The sequence below is a fragment of the Elaeis guineensis genome, chromosome 11 (genome assembly GCF_000442705.2).
Source record: "Elaeis guineensis isolate ETL-2024a chromosome 11, EG11, whole genome shotgun sequence".
NCBI classification, from domain to species: domain Eukaryota; kingdom Viridiplantae; phylum Streptophyta; class Magnoliopsida; order Arecales; family Arecaceae; genus Elaeis; species Elaeis guineensis.
The window spans coordinates 122,646,136-122,666,558 of NC_026003.2; positions in this window are offsets into that span (position 1 = coordinate 122,646,136).

The following is a 20,423-nucleotide window of genomic DNA, read 5'->3' on the forward strand; positions in this document are numbered from 1 at the left end:
AGTAGTTGTACTTAATTTGTGGTGTTCAACTTTTCTCCAGAAGCCAGAGTCTTCGCCCCTCACTTTCATTTAAAAATTCTCGAAATGTGTAGGTGTATAAATGGATGTATGACAGTAATTGCAGGAACAAGTACAGATGACTTGTCTCAAATATTGGCAAAATGAGAAACAGACATTTCTTACCCTTTCTTCTGATAATAAATGCACATTTTTGCATCCCTTCAAGTTGACATGTTATTTTGAAATGATGATCGTGTGATACTAACTAAAGACTTTACTATATCATCATTAGTTCTCAGCCTTTTCTTTTAATTTTTCATCTTACCGTTAGCTTTACTTAATAGTACTTTATTTTTTTTTGAATACAAATAGACAGAAATACGATTCTGTAAGCTGCATGCAGTAATAAATCTACCATTACTCAATCATCAATGCATCGAAGTACAAAGACTATGGAATAAATTATCTATGATTAGTTGCTTAGCCCGCCTCAATGGTTGGACAAGATCCATTAAGGATACTATCCATCCATATTTTTTAAGCTCTTAAAAACTAACAATCTCGGCTAAAATTTAGCCTGCTATCAGGAGACTATGCATCAAAAGTCAAAAGGAAACATAGTGTTTTCTTGTGAGACTTGTAGCTATACCTCTTTATCTAAATCTACGATTCAAGAAAGTGACACCATCAAAATTAATCTTAATACAGCCAATTTGAGGTGGGAAAAGCAAACTATGAGGTGGATTTATAACGATTAAAAAATTGTTGCGTGACCTCAAAAGGAATTACCCATTTCATACCAAGATGACAGGGAACAATAAAAGGAGCCCACAGGAATATCAAATAAGCATCGCTTGACCTCAAAAACGAAAATCTAGCTACTGATTAAGAAACTAATTTGGTAATGTTTCTTTAAATGAAGAACCAAATTCCGTGACAGCCATTTCTAGAATGGAAGCTTAATCTAATCGTCTTTATTAATACTTCCGACAACATCATTTGCTCAAGCATAGTAGGCTTCATTAGTTACAGTCACCGATAGATCAGACCAAGTCGTCTCTAATTAGAATTTTGCAGCTGAAATCTAGACTGTAGGTATGCAATATCTAAAACACTGATTCAAGTGTTCCTTCTATTGAATTGCTAGTTAAACCATCGCTATCTTATACACTGCCATGCAAGTTGCTCCTTCTGACTTGGTCTAAAGGTGGTGAGTAGATGGTCACTATCAAGACTTTGAGCATCCATTTAAAATACAAACAAAACACTCCATAGTGTTTGTTGAACGGACACCCGTCGTGATTCTCAGTTCCTTACCAACCTCGCCGCGCTCGGGGTAGGTAGGACTAGCCGGCAACTCGCCTTAAAACAGGGGAGAAATTGCTATTGAGATGAGTTCCAATTTCTCGTGCAAAATTATGAGGAAAATGTATGAGACCAACAGTTCACTGATCGCTCAAGAAAATATAACTATCAAGGGCCTCTAGGATGCGACATGGCTTAGGAGTCGTTGTAATCTGCTGTGATGTCAATTCTGATACCAAGGGGGTATTTGGTTGGGGCCTGGAACGGGAACACGAATGGGCGGAGAAAGGCTATTCCAATTTTGATTTTGGGGTAAAATGGAATCGTCCGATCTCCAAAAGTTCAATCCTAATTTTTTTTAAAGATTTAAAACATCTTTTCGATTTATAATCATATTTATTAATTTCTGTTGGATATACGATGGATCTGATACCGACTCATCGACCCACTACCGATGGATCCGATGCGACCCATCCTCGAGATGACCCGACTTTGCCCGTCTGACGACGGCAACATCAACGATAGCAACGATGATGCCGCCGAGCTTGTCGCCTACGGCCGACACTGCTTCGATCATCTGAAGCCGATCCTGCATCACCAACTCCTTGTCGGTGGACGTCACGACTCCTATTGTTTGGACAACTGGCGTCCGACTTCTACAAGCCTTCTAAGACGCCGAACGAGCGGCATGGGCTGCAGTCCTGTCAAGGACATGCCGTGCAACCGCCAGAGGCATTGTCCTGCCAGGAACCTGAGCCGCTGTCCTGCCAAGGACGCGAATTAATTCCTAGGACCTGTCAGCTCGTCAATGACATGACAACCCCGATGATTTGACAACTCTTCAGTTGTCAACATCACCGATGCGGGACCATACCACCTCCTACTATAAAACGAGATAAGCAGCGGCTTAAAAGGAGGTTTTTCTTTTCTCTCTCTCTCCCTTCCTCCCTCCATCGCTGAGTCCCCTGATTCTTCTCTACTGTTGTCTAGTTTTCTCTCTGACTTGACCGTCGGAGGTCCCACCGGAGTATCTTCGATCAGTGTGGACTTTTTTTTACAGATATTCGTTTTCAATGATCAAGCGATGAGGATATTGACCGTAACAATTTCAATTCTCCGCCAACTCATTTTATTTTCGATTTCGATTTCCAAATCGAGCCTTTTTGTCATATACTAAACATATTATGCAGGTATTATGTGCGAACACTACTTTGGTGTGAGACGGGATGGTGGGAACTGTGACGGAAAGAGAAAGAAAAATTAGAAAGCATATTGAGCCGACCCATTTATTTAAAAAATATTTTTATAAAAAAATGTTGTTGAGAATAAACCATATCGATTTTGCATCATGGCTGACGGTTGGGTACGACCGTTCAAGCAGCAAAAAAAAAAAGAAAGAAAAAAAGAGGATCCTTAGCTGTATGTGGTGATATTGGTATCAGATAGAACGTGATACGTACATGCATCCATGACATGTCTTGAGGATATATATCTCGTACAACCACCAGATATATATATATATATATATATATCATCACACATTAAGGTAAGTGTAGTTATGGCATGCACCTAACTAAGATCCACGTTGATGCACATTTTGAGTCAACTTATTCAATGGAAGAACTAGCAGGCTGACCCGAATTTTTATAATTGCGAATATTGGTGGTATTTACTCTCCACTGGTTTAATAAATTTGATTTATCAACCAAAAAATATATATATATTGGTGGTTGGTGCGTGAGAAACCTCCAACCAACCCAAAGTGAGGACGTTGTTTGGACTTCAAAGACGATAAAAGTTTGAACAGATTATTCCTTGGAAAGCAGTCTATAATGCTTGGTGTTTGGTGTGGAATGCCCCAAAACCATGTGATCCAAAGCGGAAAGAGCTAATAAGGTGGAATGGTCAGCGTCCTTTTTGCCCACCAACACTTCCGCATGGTTTTCGCTCCCGACAAAACTCTATGGTGGGACGGAGCGCGTTTTCCTCACCATCACGTGTCATGGAGTCCAAACATGAACGAATGCTATGTATCTTTTAATTCGCGGGTCTAAATATTTCCCCTATTATCATCTCATTTATTCCAAGCCCAATTCAAGCTAATTTCGTAGCTCAATTAAAAAATAAGCGTAGCCCTCTATTTTTCTATTTTCTTTTTATTTTTATTTTAAAGTTAAAATAAGAGAATCTTAAATAATATCAAATCAGAGAACTCCAAAAAAAAAAAAAAGCTCGGGTCAACTTATCAAGAGTTTGAGCATACATGAGCCAAACTTGATCTTGGACTTGAGCAGCTTCTTTCACATACCGAGTCTACCATTCGGCTCATCTGCAGCATGCATTTGCCCTCACATTCCTAGAGTTTTTTTTTTTTAATTATTAAATGGAGTGATTTTTTTTTCTCAGTAATTCTTTTATAGATATCATGTGGTTCATGCTGATATTTAACAAGTTTTTTTGATAATGTGATATTTATTTGATATGCTGGGTACCTATAATTAAGAACAAGAGGACCAGACGGCAATCAAGAGGGAAAATCTAGGCCACATATTTCACCAAGCCTCCATTCCGTGGGACCGCACGTTGGTACTCCCATCGGGGGGATTGGGATACCCATATGCATCTTTTCATTGAGATGGAGGGGTTGGTAGGCATGTAATCACGTTTCATGGAAGTATGGAACCATACATGAAAGATATTAATTTTTTTCTCTTCATGGTAGTCTGGTGCAAAAGGTTTTTTATTTGTTTTTGGTACATAGCTGTCTCATTGTTGCTAATGAATTTTAACAATGATTTGTAACGAGTGCCAAACCGATTCAATTCTCCCTTATAGCCTGTCCCTGGTAGCATTGTTTTTGGTTATAGATTTGCAAATAGTGTCAGTGTATGTGGCGTAGATATAATTTCTCCTTCCATTAAGGAGGTGGGATCTCTACTGTCCCTCATATCACACGCGTTGTGGAAGGGGAATTGTCTCTCTCCCTTGCAGCTCATGCACATTAATTTGGACCGGGGGACACGCTGAGATGGTCCAACGTGTGCAAGCCGTCAAAATGATGGAAGAACTCCAAAAAAGTTCATAGCAGAAACCCTACGAAATTGCCCCACACTACACATGATGTTGGAAAAAAAAAAAGAGAATAAGTTAAAAATATAATTATATAACTCTAAAATTATAGTATATCAAATTTAACAACTACATTAACTGATCAGGTACAATAAGTTGCAAAGAGCCTGCATCCTATGCTCCCAGAGTTATTAAGTGGGAAGGGGCATGCTATATTTTTAGAGATACATCAAGATGTTTTCGTATAGGAGCAGATTCTTTGCAGTATTTAAAAATATTATAGAAGCTATGCATGATTGATCGTCATCCATTTTAAGATGGACAGTCATACGTGAGAAAAATTAAAAAAGAAGAAATATATAAATTCTAAGATATTTGAATAATTTGGACAACCGTTCATTTTATGATGGACGGTATCTAATCATGTACAGTATTTTATGATACTTTTTAAGTATTGCAGAGAATTTTATTTCTTCTATGCAACATTATTTTCAAATAACTAATAATGATGACTCTTATTTAAATATTTACTAATCAATTTTTAAATCTTAACATTAACAAAAGCTAGCTGCTATTGATCACGTGTATTTTGATGGTGCGCTTTTGTGAGTTAGATCAGGTAGGATGTCCTGATCACAATTGTAAATCCGGACATATTAGTTTTGTAACTTTAAGTCTAGATTTAATTTTCAAATGAAAGTGTAAGTCGTCTCTAGTGACGTATTAAACTACGAGAACAATGGTTTTGCTTGCTGGGCAATGACGTAATTAAAAGCCATGGCGACGGCAAAACGCTCTCGTGTGAAAATTTTGTCAGGGAAGCATACTAGAAGAGATGACAAGAATCACCTGGCCATCTTCCACAAGATATGCGACTATGGGACGTATAACGGCACACGCGCAAGAAGTATAGCTGATAAGATAGGATGAGAAATAATGATTCATTGTCCAAAATAATGGAATTATTTTATATCCATTGGGTAATACATATAGTGGGTTAGGTATATAGATGGCGAGTTGGTGCCAAAAGTAGCTGAGGACTCGTGTCTCAAGGCCTCAACGACCGATCTTTCCTGACGTTTGGGATATTGCGGTCAAGAGACACCTAGATTTGACATCTACCAGATTAAAGGCAATCTTTTGTCTCAACGTCTCATTAGCAAATGGGACTATTCATCAAGAGACTCAATGGACAAATGGACGTGATCCCAACCTTTTTTGAACATAATTGATATCCATACAATTTTTTTTTTTAATTTTATAAATCTACCTATACATCTAAGGTGTATATATATATATTTTTTCTTAATATAGTATCTCAGATATATAGATTTTTGTATAGCATCTGTCCTGTAAATCTGTATATTTCCTAAGATATTATATCAGAATTCTTTAAACACAAATTTTTAAAGCTATCCATGGATGTTGACATGAAGTAAAATATCTGTTGTGATTTTAATAATATGAAGGACACCAATAGTCCCATATCGATTATGAGTCAAGAAAGATTCGCACTTATAAGGAGAAAAAAATCCTTGCCACGTGAGGCACCTTTTAAAAGGCAAAACTGTGAGGTCCATGGGCCAAAACAAACAATACCTCACATGACGGATCGAGTTCTTGTCTGCAACAATTACGCCCCAGATAGGGATCGAGGTCTGCTTCGATTCTCTGAGGCTGAGGCTCTGTTGTGGTTCTAATAATATGGAGGGCATCAATAGTTCCACATCGGTTGTGAGTCAAGGAAGACTCGTACTTATAAGGAGGAAAAAATCTTTTCCACATAAGACGCTTTTTAAAGAGCAAAATCGTAAGATCCATGGGCCGAAGCGGATAATACGCCGAGTCCTTGTCTACAACAATTGCGCCCCAGATAGGAGTCACCCCAGATAGAAGTCGAGGTCCGTCTCGATTTCCTGAGGCTGAAGCTCTGTTGTGGTTCTAATAATATAGAGGGCACCAGTAGTCCTACATCGATTGTGAGTCAAAAGAGACTTGTGTTTATAAGGAGAAAAAATTTTTTTCCACATGAGGCCCCTTTTAAAGGGTAAAATCGTGAGATCTATAGATCGAAACGGATAATAACTCACGTGACGGAACGAATCTTTATTCGCAACAATATCATGAAGAATAGCTTTCTACGAGAGAAAGAGCAATGGCGCCTTAGTTCAATCTATACAAATTAATATCATATCTTTTTTCCTTTGGATAACAAACCAATACCTTCCTACAGCGTCATGTCTGTAATTACTCGTGTACAAACTTGGTTTAATAGTTCATTCAGTAATAAAAGTTGGGTGGCATCCAGCCACGCAATTTACTGGAAATCATGAGCGCAATAAGAACAAAGAGCTACATTCCTGAATAGTGATCAGTTTTAACGTCGACAGAATAATTAGCAAAAGAGAGAAAATTATAGTAAAGATTTAGCAATTAGTTGCCATGATAGTTCAAAATTTATATGTAGAAAAAATAATAAAATAATAAAAAAATATAGCAAATGGCTGATGATGCTGGGATCTAACTATGATTCAATTTGTCCAAACTTGACATGAGAAAGAACATTTTTGATCTATCCATTTCTACCTCATGTGGATTGAGTTTAGTTTTCTTTTTTGTCGATTTATGTAGTGCCAAAACATCCAATATATTCGGTCAAGGGAGATATTGTCATTTACATTTTATTATATCTAAGATACATCATATCCAACATTGGAGCATAGTTTAATTTTTTAGAGGTAGTGGCCACTAAAAGTAGAGTTTGTAACAAAACAATAACATCACTCTAAGAATCAATGCATTTGCTGATAATATTAATTCATAAGAATTGAAAATAAATAAAAAATATTTATGATATTTATCGAAAATATTTTTGATATTATATGGCTAATAATTTTGAATTTTAATGACATACCAAACATGTTACTTGTGAATATTTGAAGATCTTTAATTACTGTATCATGGCATTCTAAATGCAGTGATCTTAGATGACTAGAGATCAAAATATCTTTAGATGAGAACCACCATTTATCCTAGATCACCATGGTGATACCATATAGGTCACCAAACACCATTGTTATTTATCATAAAATCTTAGTCACCATGAGGTTGCTGGATATGCCCTTATTATAGAAACTTTTTTATGGCAATAAAAAAAAATTCACAAAATTTTTTTTTTTTTCGTTGACAAAAATGTGCTTTCACAAGTAAACTTATTTTTTCTAACGAGAACTAGGACTGAGCAAATAACCCAAATCTGAAGAAATATTTGAAGAAATCCATCCAATCCGATTTAATAAACATCGATTTCGATCGATTGAAAGATATAAATCGAATGGAATCAGATTGAAATTTATAAAAAATTAGTTATTTACGATCGGATTCGATTTTTATATTTCTAATCCATATGAAACCTGTTGGGTATAAAATACCCTTAGCCAAAGTTCTCGGCAAGAAGCCAACTCCGCCCGGACTCCTACGGGAGCTGGGCTCCATCGCCAACTTCAGCTACCGGTAAGCTTCAGCCGGACTCCTACGGGAGCCGAACTCCGCACCTAACTTTGATTGCAGGACAACTCCGCCCGGACTCCTACGGGAGCCGGGCTCCGTCGCCAACATCGACTACAGAACAACTCCGCCCGGACTCCTACGGGAGCCGGGCCCCGTCGCCAACGTCGACTACAGAACAACTCCGTCCGGACTCCTACGGGAGCTGGGCTCCGTCGCCAACTTCAGCTACCGGTAAGCTTCAACCGGACTCCTACGGGAGCCGGACTCCGCACCTGACTTTGATTGCAGAACAACTCCGCCCGGACTCCTACGGGAGCCGGGCTCCGTCGCCAACATCGACTACAGAACAACTCCGTCCGGACTCCTACGGGAGCCGGGCCCCGTCACCAACGTCGACTATAGAACAACTCCGCCCGGACTCCTACGGGAGCTGGGCTCCGTCGCCAACTTCAGCTACCGGTAAGCTTCAGCCGGACTCCTACGGGAGCCGGACTCCACACTTAACTTTGATTGCAGGACAACTCCGCCCGGACTCCTACGGGAGCCGGGCTCCGTCGCCAACATCGACTACAGAACAACTCCGCCCGGACTCCTACGGGAGCCGGGCCCCGTCGCCAACATCGACTACAGAACAACTCCGCCCGGACTCCTACGGGAGCCGGGCCCCGTCGCCAACGTCGACTACAGAACAACTCCGCCCGGACTCCTACGGGAGCTGGGCTCCGTCGCCAACTTCAGCTACCGGTAAGCTTCAGCCGGACTCCTACGGGAGCCGGACTCCGCACCTGACTTTGATTGCAGGACAACTCCGCCCGGACTCCTACGAGAGCCGGGCTCCGTCGCCAACATCGACTACAGAATAACTCCGCCCGGACTCCTATGGGAGCCGGGCCCCGTCGCCAACGTCGACTACAGAACAACTCCGCCCGGACTCCTACGGGAGCCGGGTCCCGTCGCCAACGTCGACTACAGAACAACTCCGCCCGGACTCCTACGGGAGCTGGGCTCCGTCGCCAACTTCAGCTATCAGCTTCAGCCAGACTCCTACGGGAGCCGGACTCCGCACCTGACTTTGATTGCAGGAGGACTCCGCCAGGACTCCTACGGGAGCCGAGCTCCGTCCCCGACCCCGACCTCAAGGAGGACTCCGCCAGGGCTCCTACGGGAGCCGAGCTCCGTCCACGACCCCGACCTCAAGGAGGACTCTGCCAGGACTCCCACGGGAGCCGGGCTCCGTCCACGACCTCAACCACAGGGAGGGCTCCGCCCGGGATCCTACGGGAGCCAGGCTCCACACCAGTTCCGACCACTGTCGAATTTCAGCCGACGAACCTGTACTTTCTGGCGCAACCTAGCAACCACCGTGATCCTGCTCCACTTCCCGCGATGGATTCTGCGCAGCTCCATCATCCCCTGACAGACCGCTATGACGGCCACGACTCTGCTCCACTTCCTGCGGCGGATCCCGCGCGGCTCCATTATTCTCGGGCAGGCCGCTATGATGCTCACGATCCTGCTCCACCTCCTGTAACGGATACTATGCGATCCTTCCATCCGCTGGCAAGACGCGACAACGGACGCCGCTCCACTCCCTGCAGCAGACTCCACGTGGCGCGCTGCAGTGAGGGCCACGGGTCTACTCCACTACTCCTCGCAGCAAATTCCTCCTGACGGTGGGCAGCCCACTACGCGACGGTTATGAACGTCACTATCAGTCCGTTGAGCCCACCGCCTATATAAGGGGGACCCCAGATACGTTATTATCTAAGCTCTCTTTTTACCTAGAAACTCTACTAAAATTCTCCGTTCGAGCACTTCATTCTTGTTGAGGCAGAGAACTGACTTGAGCATCGGAGGGTCTTGCCGGAGCAACCCCACCTCCAGTTTAGACTTCCTTTGCAGGTCCCGATGGCGACCGCGACTCCCTCGACTCCAGCTTCTCCGGCGCAAGCGGATTTTTGCACCAACAGGATTGCGCTAGAGAAAGGGCCTGTGTCTTCACAGTACCCTTGTTCGTAAAGGAGCGCTCAACGGAGCCGTCTCCGACCGTCTCCTCCGGCACCCACTCCTTGCTTCCCCCGCGGGATCCTTGCTTGATGCCTCCCTGCAAGGCTCCACGCGACGGTCCACGGCCTCCGCGGTCAGATCTCAGGCTCCGACCTCCCCTCCTGTTTCTCAACCTCCTCCTCCTCCTCCTCTGGCGGCGGCGGTCGGCGCGGAGCAGTTTGACCTGCTTGCGCAGCAGGTCAAAGGCCTCACAGAAGTGTGCAGGCTATGCAGCAGCAGCAGCCGCAGGCATCGGAACGTTTGGAAAGGGTGTCTCCGGAACACCAGAATCCGGCGACGGGGCGGGCCACCTGGGCCAGCCACCCCGTCCTTCCTGGGAAGGCAAATCCAAGGGTGGAGAGCCCTCAATCGGACCATGACTCCACCCCTGGAAGATCCCTGCCCCCATTCTGCCAGAGGACCCTCGAGACCCGAAGTCGGGAGGATTTCCTGGACCGGAGGCTCCAGGAGATGAACCGGCGGATCGAAGAGCTCCGCCACACTCCCCCCGCTTATGGTGAGGATATTTGTACTGACCCTCCCTTCTCTCAAATGATCATGCAGGAACCGATCCCGCCAAACTTCAAGCTCCCCCAGTTCGAAAGCTACGACGGGACTTCGGACCCGGTTGATCATCTGGAGGCCTTCCGGACGATGATGCTGCTTCACGGTGCCCCCGACGCCATTCTATGTCGGGCCTTCCCGTCTACCTTGAAGAGAGCGGCGAGGAATTGGTACTCGACTTTGAAATCGGATATCATCTTTTCCTTCGATCAAATGAGCCACCAATTCGTGGCCTATTTTGTCAGCAGCCGGTGCCCCCGGAAGGGTTCGGAGTCCCTCATCAATATTAAGCAGAGGGAGGGGGAGTCCATTCGGGCCTACATCAACCGTTTCAACGTCGCGACGCTGGAGGTTCAGAACTTGGACCAATCAGTCGCAATGGCCGCCCTGAAGGATGGCCTTCAGAAGAATGACCTTCTGTTCTCCCTGGAGAAGAAGTACCCCAGGGATTTTGCTGACTTGCTGGCCCGGGCTGAAGGATACACCCGAGTGGAGGAAGCCTTCAAAATGAAGGATGAAGAGACAGCGAGGGAGCGCAGGCGGGAGACTCGAGTAAGCCCGCCATCGAAAAAAGGCCCAGAGAAGCCCGGCGCGTTCTCGATCCCCTCCTGGGCACAAGCGTGCCCCTACTCCACCCCGGGTGTGCAGGCAAAGAAGTCCAGATCGCGGGGTTCGGCGGGGCTCCCCACTGGAGAGATTCCGCAACTATGCTCCCCTCAACGTCTCGAAAGCCCAGGTGCTGATGGAGGTCAGGGAGCAGCTCCCTCAACCGGAGAGGATGCGCACGCACCCTGGGAAGCGCAACCCCAACAAGTTCTGTCTCTACCACCGCGACCACGGCCATGACACGGAGGAATGCATCCAGCTCCGGGACGAGATTGAGGAGCTCATCCGGCGAGGTCGACTCGACAGGTTCATCCGACGCAGGCCTGAGAGTAGAGGAGATCGGCCAAGGGCCCTCCCGCAGCCAGAACCGTCAAGAAGGGAGGAGCAACCCGGGGACCGGCCCCCCATCGGGACCATCGACTCCATCACCGGAGGGCCTCAAGGAGGAGCAGACCTCCCGCAGCCGTGGAACTCGAAAAATCTGTAAATGTATCACTTACGATTTCACCTTGAATTTAAATTCCTTTCTACCTAACGAGTTCCTCCCATTTGCGTGGATTTGTCACGATTGGATATGACCCCTTCCAATGCCAAAACAAAGCCATGTCAGGAATAGGAGGAGAACCTCGTCCTGACATGAGCAAAATCAAAGGCCCGGTTCTTTTAGACCGGATGGGGGGAGAGGCCTTACAGCGCCCTAATGTGCCCCCACAGCCATGTCAGGAACAGGAGGAGAACCTCGTCCTGACATGAGCAAAGTCAAAGGCCCGGTTCTTTTAGACCGGATGGGGGGAGAGGCCTTACAGCGCCCTAATGTGCCCCCACAGCCATGTCAGGAACAGGAGGAGAATCTCGTCCTGACATGAGCAAAGTCAAAGATCCGATTCTTTTAGACCGGATGGGGGGAGAGGCCTTACAGCGCCCTAATGTGCCCCCACAGCTATGTCAGGAACAGAAAGAGAACCTCGTCCTGACATGAGCAAAGTCAAAGGCCCGATTCTTTTAGACCGAATGGGGGAAGAGGCCTTACAGCACCCTAATGTGCCCCCACAGCCATGTCAGGAACAGGAGGAGAATCTCGTCCTGACATGAGCAAAGTCAAAGGCCCGATTCTTTTAGATCGGATGGAGGGAGAGGCCTTACAGTGCCCTAACGTGCCCCCGCGGCCATGTCGAGAACGGGAGGAGAGCCCCCACCCCGACTTGAGCAAGGTCGAAAGCCCGGACTCCTACGGGAGCCGGGCTCCGCCCGTGACTTCTGCAGCGAGGGAGACTCCACCCGAACTCTTATGGAACCCGGGCTCCACCCACGACTTTCGCAGTAAAAAGACTCCGCCCGCCCAGGCAATGGCCTCTACGCGCCCCCGTGGGAGCAGGAGGGGAATCTCAATAGTGACGAAACCCGGCCGCCCAACAAGATCGGATAAAAAAAAAATGAATGTGGACCGCCAAACTCGGGCTTGAGGCCATGTATGACGAAGAGGGCGAGCTAACGCTTCGACGACTGAAACCTCCTAGCGACGCCAACGTCAGACGGGTTGAACGACAAGAAAAGTTCGGAGGACGACAGTCTAATACAACGCGCGGATGAGGTAACATAAAACACCCTTTTCATTTCATTTCTGAGATACACATTACAAAGCCCGGAAGGCCAAGAAAAGGAAAGCAAAACGACAAAGGCAGGACAAAGCAACCAAGAGGAAAGCATATACATAAAGGGACGGAAGGACGGAAAGAGCTCTAAGGAGGCTCTGCTCCCTCCGATCTGGAGTTATCTGCTTTGTCCCTCATCCAGTGCTGTCTCAGATTGTCAATTTCTTCTTCTAGCTCCCCCCATTTCTGCAGCGCGTCCTGGAGCGCCCGACGAAGTCGCTGGCTCTCGACCTCCGCCTCTCGATGCCTCTTCCTAAAGACCTCGGATTTCATCTCCGCGTCCACGATGGCCCGCTGCTCGTAGCCAGCTGGATCTTCAGTTGTTGCAACTCAGCCGTCTTGTCTCCGAGGGCAACAAAAATCCCTTCGACGGTTCCTCTCAGGGACTGGAGCTCGTCAGAGTCCCGGGCGGAAGTCAGCTGAGCCATGTTGGCCAGCTGCCTTTGGAGACGGGCGACTTCGTCAGTCGCCGCCCTAAGCCTCCCTTTGTATTCCTCCACCTGCCTGCGCCAGCTGGCCCGATGCACGTTGTGGCTCACCTCGCGTCCTGAAGCTGCCGCTGAAGGTCGGAGACCTTCTTCGACCACTGTTGGTCGCCGTCGGCCCGGGCCAAGGGTCGGGACGAACTTCCTTCCAGATGGCCGATCTTCCTCATCGCGGCCGACAGATCCACCTTGAGGGCGCTAATCTTGGCGGCCTGAGCCCAAATTCGATCGCTGGCGCTCTTCTTGCATTCCTCGAGCTCCTTCACGAAATCGCCTTCCTCCGACTATACTCCATGATCCCCTTCACGTGGAGATTCCGAAAGTGGGTGGCCTCCGCGGTGGCTTCAGAATGACCTTCTCTCAATCTGCGAAGCTCGCCTTCCATCCTCTTCGACTTCTTTGTCAAGTGAAGGACCTCCTTCTTCAGATGTTGGATTGTCGACTTCAGCGGGACCCCCAAGGGAAGGGGAAGTGCTTCCGCAGGACGCTGCCATCGGAAGGCGAAAGCGTTAGAACATGACTCATCACAAGAAGAAAGACATGAAAAGAGAAGATAAAGGAAAGGATGAATACTCGCAGGATCCTGGGGGCTCAGGCCGATGTTGAAAAGAAATTGCTCCCTCAGAAGGTTGGGAAGGGAAGGAGCGGAGTAGGCAAGAAGCTTCCGGGCAGCTTGGAGGTCATCCTCCCCCAGACTAGGGGCCCGGCGAACAGAATCCCTCAGAAAGCCCTAGGGGGACAGGCCCAGCCTCAGGGTCGGGCAGTGGACGAAGAGGTATTTTTCTTTCAATTGTGGATCGAAGAAGGGGCACCTTTCAGCAACCCCTTCTTGCCGAACTGGGGGGAGAAGTACCACCATCCTTCGTCGAAGGATGGCGCTTGAAAGTATAGAAGTGCCTGAACAGGGAGAGGGACGGTTGGACCTCGACTACGTGGCAAAGGAAGAGAAATCCTATCAGAAACCTAAAAGAATTTGGGGCCACAGAAGCCAAGGAAATGTCTAAGAAGCGAAAGAGGGCGACAACAAAGGATGGGAGCGGGAGCCGGAGCCCTGCACGGAATGCCTCCTGGTACAGGCAAAAATGACCGGGTGGAGGAGTGCTAGCCCGGTCAGAAGGGCTAGGCAACTCCAGGTCGTACTCCGGAGGAACCCCATACTGAACCTTATCAGAATGAGTTCCTCCGGAGTCAGAGAACATGGAATGGCACCCGCGCAAAAACCGGGCGAAGCCCAGTCCCAGACGCAGGCTCGTCCACAGAGCAAGGGACCTGGGGGTTCGAGGCGGAAGAACTCCCAGAACTGCACGGAGCGGAAGAGCCGGACGATATGTCGAACGACTTCGAATGAGGGCTCTAACAATCCTGATGAAGACGGACGGGATAAGGGGCGAGGGGTCGCAGGAAACTACTGGGGGGAACACCAAAAAATAATGGCAAAAAGGAGGTCCCTAAGCGGCGGAAGAAAGATGAAGATGCTGGAACTAACCTAGATCGCTCTGAGGGACCGGAGGGACGAAGACAGGGACGATTTGGAGGGTGCCTACGGCTCGAGAAGATCTCAACTGAATCAAGGCCCTCGAAGGGAAGGCAGACACTGCTAAAATTCTGAAGCAGGGTAAGGGCCCCAAAAGCGGGAGCGCGGGTTTAAATAGACCTTGGGATCCGACGCTATAATGATCGTGAATCCCCCCAGGCCAGCCCGCGCTCGACACGTGTCCCACTCACCATGGCAGGCGGCTAAAAGCGGCTGACGGTTGGCAGGACTATTATTGCACCGTATCTGGGCCAGTGTACCTGCGGGAATTTCGAAGAGTCCCTTCGTATCGCCCCGATTCGAAAAGACTCCAGCACGCACGCATTTAATGCCAAAATATCGGGAGACGTTCGCGCGCAGGATTCGATGGGACAACTTCGGCTATGCCAGTCTCTCTGTACTTCATTCGAAATTCAAACTCGAAAGTAGGGGGACTGATGTTGGGTATAAAATACCCTCAGCCGAAGTTCTCGGCAAGAAGCCAACTCCGCCTGGACTCCTACGGGAGCTGGGCTCCGTCGCCAACTTCAGCTACCGGTAAGCTTCAGTCGGACTCCTACGGGAGCCGGACTCCGCACCTAACTTTGATTGCAGGACAACTCCGCCCGGACTTTTACGGGAGCCGGCTCCGTCGCCAACATCGACTACAGAACAACTCCGCCCGGACTCCTACGGGAGCCGGGCCCCGTCGCCAACGTCGACTACAGAACAACTCCGCCCGGACTCTTACGGGAGCTGGGCTCCGTCGCCAACTTCAGCTACCGGTAAGCTTCAGCCGGACTCCATACCTGACTTTGATTGCAGGACAACTCCGCCCGGACTCCTACGGGAGCCGGGCTCCGTCGCCAACATCGACTACAGAACAACTCCACCCGGACTCCTACGGGAGCCGGGCCCCGTCACCAACGTCGACTACAGAACAACTCCGCCCGGACTCCTACGGGAGCTGGGCTCCGTCGCCAACTTCAGCTACCGTAAGCTTCAGCCGGACTCCTACGGGAGCCGGACTCCGCACCTAACTTTGATTGCAGGACAACTCCGCCCGGACTCCTACGGGAACCGGGCTCCGTCGCCAACATCGACTACAGAACAACTCCGCCCGGACTCCTACGGGAGCCGGGGCCCGTCGCCAACATCGACTACAGAACAACTCCGCCCGGACTCCTACGGGAGCCGGGCCCCGTCGCCAACGTCGACTACAGAACAACTCCGCCCGGACTCCTACGGGAGCTGGGCTCCGTCGCCAACTTCAGCTACCGGTAAGCTTCAGCCGGACTCCTACGGGAGCCGGACTCCGCACCTGACTTTGATTACAGGACAACTCCGCCCGGACTCCTACGGGAGCCGGGCTCCGTCGCCAACATCGACTACAGAACAACTCCGCCCGGACTCCTACGGGAGCCGGGCCCCGTCGCCAACGTCGACTACAGAACAACTCCGCCCAGACTCCTACGGGAGCAGGGTCCCGTCGCCAACGTCGACTACAGAACAACTCCGCCCGGACTCCTACGGGAGCTGGGCTCCGTCGCCAACTTCAGCTACCGGTAAGCTTCAGCCGGACTCCTACGGGAGCCGGACTCCGCACCTGACTTTGATTGCAGGAGGACTCCGCCAGGACTCCTACGGGAGCCGAGCTCCATCCCCGACCCCGACCTCAAGGAGGACTCCGCCAGGGCTCCTATGGGAGCCGAGCTCCGTCCACGACCCCGGCCTCAAGGAGGACTCCGCCAGGACTCCTACGGGAGCCGGGCTCCGTCCACGATCTCAACCACAGGGAGGGCTCCACCCGGGATCCTACGGGAGCCAGGCTCCGTCACCAGTTCCGACCACTGCCGAATTTCAGCCGACGAACCTGTACTTTCTGGCGCAACCTAGCAACCACCGTGATCCTGCTCCACTTCCCGCGATGGATTCTGCGCAGCTCCATCATCCCCTGACAGACCGCTATGACGGCCACGACTCTGCTCCACTTCCTGCGGCGGATCCCGCACGGCTCCATTATTCCCGAGCAGGCCGCTATGATGCTCACGATCCTGCTCCACCTCCTATAACGGATACTATGCGATCCTTCCATCCGCTGGCAAGACGCGACAACGGACGCCGCTCCACTCCCTGCAGCAGACTCCACGTGGCGCGCTGCAGTGAGGGCCACGGGTCTACTCTACTACTCCTCGCAGCAAATTCCTCCTGACGGTGGGCAGCCCACTACGCGACGGTTATGAACGTCACTATCAGTCCGTTGAGCCCACCGCCTATATAAGGGGGACCCCAGATACGTTATTCTCTAAGCTCTCTTTTTACCTAAAACTCTTCTAAAATTCTCCGTTCGAGCACTCCATTCTTGTTGAGGCAGAGAACTGACTTGAGCGTCGGAGGGTCTTGCCGGAGCAACCCCACTTCCGATTTAGACTTCCTTTGCATGTCCCGGTGGCGACCGCACTCCCTCGACTCCAGCTTCTCCGGCGCAAGCGGATTTTTGCACCAACAAAACCGAACCTGATCGATGTAATATTTTACAAACTTATTTTTATTTTGAAATGACGTCGTTTAGACTTCAATATTTCATTCTAAAAAATACCCCGTTATCTATTTAAATTCATGAAAATATTAATGTGTAATTATTGATAAAAGCACATTTCTTTTAGATGAGTGGACCTTCTATTTTTCTATTTTTTTTGTACATATTCAAAAATAAATTTAAAATTTATAAATTATAAGATTTAGATTTTTTTATATTAAATTAATAAAAAAATAAATAAATTTTAGCAGGCCAACATTCGATTTAAAATCAATATTAGATCAACATTGAAGTCCAAGTCGATATAATTTATCCAATCCGCTACAAACCGTTCACTTCAATTTCAAATAGTTTATACATAATAAATGATTGGTAGTGGATTGAATTTTTTTCAATCCGATTGAATTTTTTTTATTTTTTTTTAATTCGATTAAATTCGATCGGATAAAATTTTTCTTTCAATTCAATCGAATCTGACCCATGCTCAGCTCGAAAGGGAACTATTATAAAAAAAAAAAAAAAAAAAAACCTATATCTTGTTAGGTAAAATGCTTTATGCCGTTTGGTGTTATACTAACAAAATTTCAACATTTTGCGACAAGATTTCATCCTGGAACAACTCTGCCGTGATGATATACGCTGTCACAAAAGCCTTCTGCCCGTCACAAAAACAAAACATGCCCCTATACGTTGTGACAATCATCTTTTATGATTAGTGATGACATATATCATCACACGATCTCTTTTCAGCTCAAAAATATTGATACAGTGACACCTTCTGTTGTCATAAAAATTAGTATTGGTGATTTTTGCAATGAGATATTTTATCATTTAATGCATGATAAAATATGACAAATAATCATATGTAACATTGTACAAAACTCTACATATAGCTGTAATTGATTTTTTTTTTTTCTTAACAAAGAGCTGTAATTGATAATTCAAAATTATATTTAAGTCACAGATGTCTCCAAAATGCATTTCAAATGATCCAAGTGCGTCGAAAGTACAAATTCAAATGATCCAAAAAGTGATACACTATTTTTTTCCGAGTCCCCATTCATAGATCCAACAAAACACTGATGATCTTGATTCTCACAAATACATTTCCAAATTCATTATGAGGCATCATTAATCCTGCGATAATAAGGAATAAAGTCATTAACTTATAATAAAGTCATTAACTTATAAAAGGGGAAAAAAAACTTAACCTATAATATTTGCATTAACCTATTGACATGTCATTTAAAAGAACTCAGGTAATTTGGTCATGAGCCGAGAATTTGATGACCCTCCTTGCAACATGCCAATCAAACAAAAGGGGAATATATGCATGCTTGGAGCATCGCATCAAACTCAACTGCATTCATTCTTCAATCTCCCTTGGATTTCAATCATTAGGGACTCCGTTTGGGCCTTCATTTCATGATCTAACAATGAATCTTGTTCCCTACACCCCATTGAGCAAATGCAGTACCGTTTAGGAATGCATCTACTCCATCTCCATACTCAAGAACTTGCTAGGTCATTGATATCCGTTCAACACTTATCCAACATTATCTCCTGTTCCATTTAATATACTTTTCCTAGTAATAATAAAGTGCATGTACATAATACCTAACAAAACAATATATCTTTAATTAGAGCCAGTATCTTTAAGTAAAGGGAGGTAAAGAAAGAGGTTGATCAAACTATAGAATTAAAGCCAGTATCTTTGCAAGAAATTCACACAATATATAATTCAAGAAACCAACAAATATATCAATAGAAAAAAGACAATGAAAAACGGACGCAAGAAAGGTTGACCATGGACATTAAACAAAGAAGCCGATTCGATTACTATATCTTTAATTTATTATGAACGTATATCAAGCATTTGATTAACTAATTGCTTCCCTTATTAACAACATCAAGCTATATATATTATTATGAATCATCGGACGGGCAAACAAATTTAATCTTTTGGATCTGATTTCCTAAGTTGGGCGGTCTCGCTCTACAGATTAGTTGTCTTGAACATATTCAGGTGCTAAACTTTGGAAGCTTATAGAAAGTGGAGTTAATCTTCTTTCCCAATATCGGTCTATAAATTGAATCTCCGTTCTCCTTTTATTTTAATAAATGCTGGTACGCTTAGGCTCTCCATTTCAGTCAAAAAGACAAAATAAACACAAGAAGAACCAGAGGACCCGATCGGGGGAAAAAAAGGAAAAAAAACTCCAGTGTTTAGCTCTCTATCAACCGTGCATAACTATTGACTAGATATGCGTACAACTTTATATAGCATGTGCTAACCAAAATGGTTGCAGGAAAATATATTCAGATTCTTTATGTGATAATTCCAGTGTCAAATCGCGATACAAGTTTTTTTAAACCATAAGGCCTTTTATGAACCGATATGCATCCAAGAAATCCGTATCAAAGGTTCACCTATCCTTGAGTGAGGAGACAGGTATCCTTGGGTGTGGAGTTGTTGTAGATCATAACTTGTCAAGGTTGCAAAAGAGTGTCAGAATGCCAAGAGTGATGAGAAGAATAAAACACTAGGTTTAAAGAGAAACCCAAAATGATACGGAAAAATCATGGATTTCACAAGCATCAAGCAACCACCCTTAGCTTTCTCCTCCCCTCCTCTCACATTAATTATAGTCCTAAAAAGAACGAAGCATATACGCATACATCACCCTATCTTTGAAAAGAACTTCAAAAAAGAGCCTTGTATTGTGTTTAAGATTTAAGAGGATATGCACATACAAACTCTGAATTTGATATATGCGAATCTCTCAAAATTGTTCCATTTCTTTGTAGAGCTGGTAAACTTTGATTGAAAGCATTCAAGGGCAAAGGTTTGGCACGTAGGACCATAAAAACGAGAGGGGTTCTGCTGCCAATCACCAATTCCCACTCCTGTCTAGCATGTACTGAACCCTTGTTTGCTCTGTGCTAACAAACAACCACGAAAAACAGCGATGCTCCGAGTAAATTACAACATATCCAGCGCTTGGTATTCTGGATGCCAAAATAACCATATCAACGGGCAGATTCCGGAAAGGTCAATTCAGTGGAGCCAAGTTAGGACCATTTCCACTGCCTTTTGAGCTTGTTTGCTACCTTGAAATACCCGCTCAGAGTTC